This window comes from Hemiscyllium ocellatum, chromosome 45 (genome assembly GCF_020745735.1).
Source record: "Hemiscyllium ocellatum isolate sHemOce1 chromosome 45, sHemOce1.pat.X.cur, whole genome shotgun sequence".
NCBI lineage: Eukaryota > Metazoa > Chordata > Chondrichthyes > Orectolobiformes > Hemiscylliidae > Hemiscyllium > Hemiscyllium ocellatum.
In genome coordinates, this window is record NC_083445.1 from 3,976,726 (window position 1) to 3,983,278 (window position 6,553).

The following is a 6,553-nucleotide window of genomic DNA, read 5'->3' on the forward strand; positions in this document are numbered from 1 at the left end:
TTAACTCTTTGCTATTTGCTTTGCTTTCCCATGTAGCAACACTATTGCAAAAAAAAAATTAGCCTCATTGGTTGTAAATTTTGATGACCTGAGAACAAGGCTCTATGTGAATGAAAACATGCTGCTCTTTATAGAGGGATTCTGGTGGTTTCAGGAGCAGATCGGACTCGTAATCACCAAGATTCCACACAGCAGCATTTTCCACAACAGGATAGCTACACATGGTTCAGGGGCTGGAACCTATTCCCCCCACCTGGGGTAGGTTTCTTCCTCAGAGATCAAATCTAACCTGGTGTGGGAAATAGACATTTCTTCTCAACAGTGAAAACAAAAATTGCTGGAAACACAGCGGGTCGGACAGCATTCATGGAAAGATACTCTTCATCAGAGTTATCTAAACTCAAAATGTTAGCTTGCTATCGATCCATTGTTCCTGCCTGATCCACTGTGATTTCCAGCATTTTCTGTTTTCAGCACAGATTCCAGCAACCGCAGTATATTGCTCCTACATTTCTTTCCAATAACTGATTTCAGACTTCAAGTCTTGTTCACAGGTCACTCCAGCCTGACCACCCAGTTTAGATTAGATTCCCTACAGTGTGGAAACAGGCCCTTCAGCCCAACAAGTCCACACCGACCCCCTGAAAAGCAACCCACCTAAACCCTCCTTCCTCTAACTAATGCACCTAACACCATGGGCAATTTAGCATGGCCAATTCACCTGACCTGCACATCTTTGGACTTAGCACCACTTTAACTCAAAATGACCAATTCCAGACAGACATTTTTTTGAGGTGGTGATGGTGGGCTTTTCATGAAGATTGGAACTGCTGAATGATCCTCCACACTTTACATGATTCTCCTGCTCCTCGGATGCTGCCTGGTGTGCTGTGCTTTTCCAGCACCACACTCTCAACACTTTAGCACCAGCCTCGCTCTGTAGGTTCATGTCTGTGAGCACACTGAAATCAGGCAGCATACAGAATGCAAGGGCACGTGTAGCTGCAGTTTCATTTCCAGCTTGCTCTAGGAGGGCAGGACAGGTTATAACATGGATGAAACTCTTGTTCAAATATCCAGTAAAGCTAGTTTAAAAAACAAATTATTCTGTCTCTGGAATGCTGAAATGGTTTCTCAGGCAGTGCTGTATTCATCAACTCCAGTCTCCAAGTTTCCAGTTTATCTCAGACGGAGGTTAGCAAGGGGTATTCATATGGGACTGGAGTGACACATAGACCAAGGTGGGTAAGACGACATTAGTGACCCAACTGGGTTATTACGACAGTCCCACACCTACACGTCACTTTTATATTCCAGGTTACTTTTACTTAAGAAAATAAACTCAAATTCCCAACTGCCGTGGTGGGATTACAGTTCATGGTCTTGGATTATTCGTCCAGTTTTTAGCACTGCTGGTCCGGGTACAGATTAAATTTTTTTTATATTTCAATATTGAGGTTAGCGTGATTCTAGTCTTTCCACACATTCTCTAGACTATTAAGAGTCAGGTCAGGAAAGGTTCCACAGGGAGGAAAAATGTTTGCGGTAAAATAAAAGTTTCATACCTTGCAGAGAAAGTAAATTTTGAACTAGTTGTTTTGTAGTATAGAATTTGAGTATTGCTGAAAAAGACAAATTTTGTCAAAGCTGTTTGCTTTGCACTCATCAGGACAATTTGCAAGAATACAAGCTCAGGAGGAAAACCAATAGCTGCCTCCTGTTTTAAATGGATATGTTAACACACAGGACCTGCACTCTTTAGACAGAAAGAACACATACAAACACAGTGCCCTATTCAACTCAACAAAACAGGCGACAGCCATTCGCTGGTTCGCTTCTCAGGGCAATGCCTTGCCCAGTTAGAGTCAACCTGCCTAGGTTAAAATTTAAACAAAGCCTGACTGTTAACTGTCAGTCATCATTAATAGGTGCAAGATCTCAACCAATAAGAGTCCTCTTGCCAGCCAAAGAGCACTCTCTTCGTGTGTAGTATAAATGGTGGTTTCCCCCTTGAATTGATTTTCTTGCAAATTGTCCTGATGAGTGCAAGATGAAAACCTCGACAAAATGTGCCTTTTCTCAGCAATGCTCAAGTCTTAATTCTTTTAAAAACTAATATCAACATTTTGATGGTCCTCCCCTTGCTTGGACCTAACTGTAACCTCGTGACTGCAACATCAAACTGAGCAGTAGTGAGGTGGTTGACAGGAGGGTACAAAATCTTCACTCTCAGGTCAGTTGCCATAATGCAGAATGGAAGATCTGAAGTAGCATTTGAAATCGGATATTAAAAGGTTCTCTCACAGTTTGGAGATTTTCATTTTATTTGAATCAACCTGTTTAGATGCAGTATAACGCAACTTGGGGATAGGTCGGATTTGAACCTGCACCTTTGACCCAGAGATAGAGACACCATTACTGTGCCACAAGACCCCTAAGTTTGGAGTTTATTTTTGTCAAAACCCTTGAGGGAATTAAACTGTGGCAGTTAAAAAGCAACATCTTTAATCACCTTGAAGCTCTTTAATTATTCACATCCAATGCAGTGCCTGCCACCTGCATATTAATATATCAAGTGCTGCAGAAATCAGAATTAAGCCCATAACCTTTAACAGGGTACTGATAAACATAATGAGGAATTAGCTCAAATTGTTCTTGCCATGGACAACATAATAATCAGGAGAAAAGTAGGTCATTCAGCCCCTCGAAACTGCTTCACCATTCCAATCGATCACGACTGATCTGACTGTAACCTTACATTCACATTCCTGCCTACCCTCGTTGCTTAACAAGAATTTCTTAACCTCTACTTTCAAAATAGTTAATGTTTCGGCTTCCATCACCTTTTCAGGTAGGAAGTTCTAAAGACTCTCGTTCTTCAGAGAACTTTTTTTGCCTCATTCTGAACCAGTGACCCCTAGTTCTAGACTCTCCCACAAGATAGACTGATTTGATTTATGGTCGTATCATGTACCGAGAAACAGTGACAAGTGTTGTTTTGTGTGCTATACAGAAAGATCATACCACACAAAGTATATCAGGATAGCAGACCAGAGTGTAGGATACAGTTTTACAACCGCAGAGAGACAGAGATCAGAATCAACATTTAATAGGTCCTTTCCGAAGTCTGATAACAGTGAGGTTAGAAGCTGTTCTTGAACCTGTTTGTTTTTGTATTCAAACTGTTATACCTTCTGCCTGATGGAAGAGGGTGGAAGAGATTGTAACCGGGGTGAGGGGGGTCTTTGATGGTGTTGGATACCTTTCTGAGGCAGCTGGAAGTATGTTGGGCTGTGTTCACAACTCTTTTGCAGCCTTGGGAAGAGCAGTAGCCTTACCAGGCCGTGCTGCATCCAGATAGGAGACTTTCTGTGGTGCATCTATAAAAATTGGTAAGAGTCCTTGTGGACACGGTGAATATCCTTAGCCTCTTGAGGAAGGAGAGGCTTTGTTGTGCTTTCTCGATCATTGCTTTCTCAGGATCTTCAAGGTTTCAGTCAAGGTACCCCTTACTCATTAGGCAATCCGCTGTTGCAGGTAATCATCTAGTAAAGCTATTATCTGCATAAACTGCTCTCTCATTTATCTGGATGTACATACTTAATCTAATTGCAATGTTTTCTCACAGAGAGGAAATATTATGAAAGTGCTCAGATACAACTATGCAACTCAGGACACCGAAATCTGCAGTTTAGAGTCTAATCCTCTCCATCTCAGTTGATCCAGGAACATCACTAAAGTATTGTCTATCACAGGCAAATGTTCTGAATAACATCATGTATGGATGGAGTAATCTCACCCCAAGGGGCTTCATGAATGTGGTGTCAAAGCGACAGGTTAGCACATGTAACTAAAGGTTTGCTTAATGAGGTCTGCCGAAGTCCCTTTGGGACCATATCTCTCACTTCCCCTTCAAGTGATCATATCTCTCACTGCTCCCTTCAGTGATCATATCTCTTACCTCCCCTTTAAGTGATCAATAATCCGACTCCTTCTTCATCACCTTTCAGCTCATGGGAACCCTGGTCTCTCTCTTTCTCTGATATATGCATCCTTCCCTCACTCAGCCCCTTCATCCCCAAACAGTGACCAAGGGATGGAGCTAGTAAGGAATGGCACCATAGCATCAGCAAACTCTCGACCCCACAGCGGATCATCTCACAGAGGCACATTTCTGGATTCAAAATCTGTTTCCATTAAGAAATTTGGTGAAGGCTATAGAGCCATATGAGCCCCACTCCAGAAACTCCACAGTCACACTTCAGGGCTAAAAATCACACAACACCAGCTTACAGTCCCAACAGGTTTAATTGGAAGCACTACCTTTCAGAGCGCTGCTCCTTCATCCGGTGTTTGTGGAGTACACAACTGTAAGACACAATTTATAGCAAAATGTTACAGTGTGATGTAACTGAAATTATACATCGAAAAATAACTTGATTGTTTGTTAAGTCTCTCATCTGTTAGAATGACCATGTTACTTTCTTTTCTTTGATACATAAATCTCAAAACTTTTTTTCACTTGAGAATGTAACTTTTTAAAAAAAAGGTTTTGTGATTTATGTATCAAAGAGGAGAAACTAACATGGTCATTCTAACAGATGACAGACTTAACAAACAATCAAGATATTTTTCAATGTATAATTTCAGTTACATCACACTGTAACCTTTTGCTATAAATTCTGTGTCTTACAATTGCGTCCTCCATAACCACCTGAAGAAGGAGCAGCGCTCTGAAAGCTAGTCCTTCCAATTAAACCTGTTGGGACTATAACCTGGTGTTGTGAGAGTTTTAAACTGTGTACAACCCAGTCCAACGGCAGTGTCTCCAATGTTTACCTTGAACACTGAGCTGAGTTTATCTGAACCCCACACTAGAATATTCGCTGCCACTTTTGTTGTTGGAATAACCCACTGACATTCATTATCCTTACAGACAGAGACACACATGACGGAAGTAAGGGGGATGTCAGTAACATTGAAACTTGAACTCTATTGCATGAGTTGTGGCCTTTAAAGAGGGTTGAGTGGGGAAGGGTGTGGAAAAGGGGGGAATGTCAAAAGGAATGAGATAGGGTAAACATAAACACAAGATTATAGATAATCTCCAGTTCAGAAACAATTTCAAAATGACAAGAAAATTGAACGTGGATGTATTAGAGTGGTCTGCCTGCTCTGTTATAGAGACCAATTCAGAAGGAAATTGAAATCAACGTTGTAAAGAGCAACATAATTACTGAATGTAATTGTCAAGAGGTAAAATAACTGTCATGTCACTCACAAGCTATACACCAAAGTTTTACATTTTTATAAACTTAACCATGTGAGGTTATTGGTTTAGTGCTGGGGAGACAGAACTGGTATCCAGTGGCAGCACTAAGACTCCCAGGTCAATCAAGGTCAGTTAGCTGCAGGGGAAAGTTAGTTGTCTTATACCCCAAAGGTTGTTGGATCTCTACAGTGTCTCCAGCCTATAGCTTCATCAAACCATGCTGCCAATTTAGTAGCAATCTGCTGGAGTGTGCCCGTGGCCATGAATAGCTGAATAGAGACTTCCCAGGCCGACTAGAGACTGTAACGCGGACTTTGATCCTATTGTACTGGGCTGGGTTTGAAGAGGAATTTTCTATTTTCCTTTTTTCCAGGAACATTCAAAGCAATCCCAGAGATTGAAACATAGGATTCCATTTTTAAACAAAATTTAATTTCAAAAATCCTACTCTTTGGTATTATGTAACCTGATCTTGACTAACTCATAATTTTAAAAAAAACTTTATCAAGAGGTTTCCAAAACCACAGAACTGTACTATAAAACACTGCATACAACTTAACTCTCTCAGCAAATGAAGATACAGAATGCAGGCATATTACAAACAATTTGTTTGTGTCTTATTTTGACTAAGCTTGCAGAATACACATAATGGACAATCACTTCAAAACACTCTGTCCATGAGTGTTTTGATTATTTCCAGTTACTCCACAAATCACCCAATTCTGACTGAAGTTGGGAGGGGGGGGGGGTCATATCCTGACAACTTAAAGAAAAAAACAAGTTTGCCCACCATCATTTTTTCCACTGTTTGAAAAAAAAACTGATGGAGAACAGGCAGAAGAGTGGGGAGGTGGGACAGGGAAGAGGGGGTGAGGTGGGGAAAGGGGAGCTGGGGTGGGGAAAGGGGAAGGGAAGCAAGGAGAGGGGGAAGGGGGGAGAAGGGGGGGAGAAGGGGGGGGAGAAGGGGGGGGAGAAGGGGGGGAGAGAAGGGGGGGGAGAAGGGGGGGAGAAGGGGGGGGAGAGGGGGGGGGAGAGGGGGGGGAGAAGGGGGGAGAAGGGGGGGAGGGAGGGGAGGGGAGAAGGGGGGGAGGGAGGGGAGGGGAGAAGGGGGGAGGGAGGGGAGGGGAGAAGGGGGGGAGGGAGGGGAGAAGGGGGGAGGGAGGGGAGGGGAGAAGGGGGGAGGGAGGGGAGGGGAGAAGGGGGGAGGGAGGGGAGGGGGGGAGGGAGGGGAGGGGGGGAGGGAGGGGAGGGGGGGGAGGGAGGGGAGGGAGGGAGGGGAGG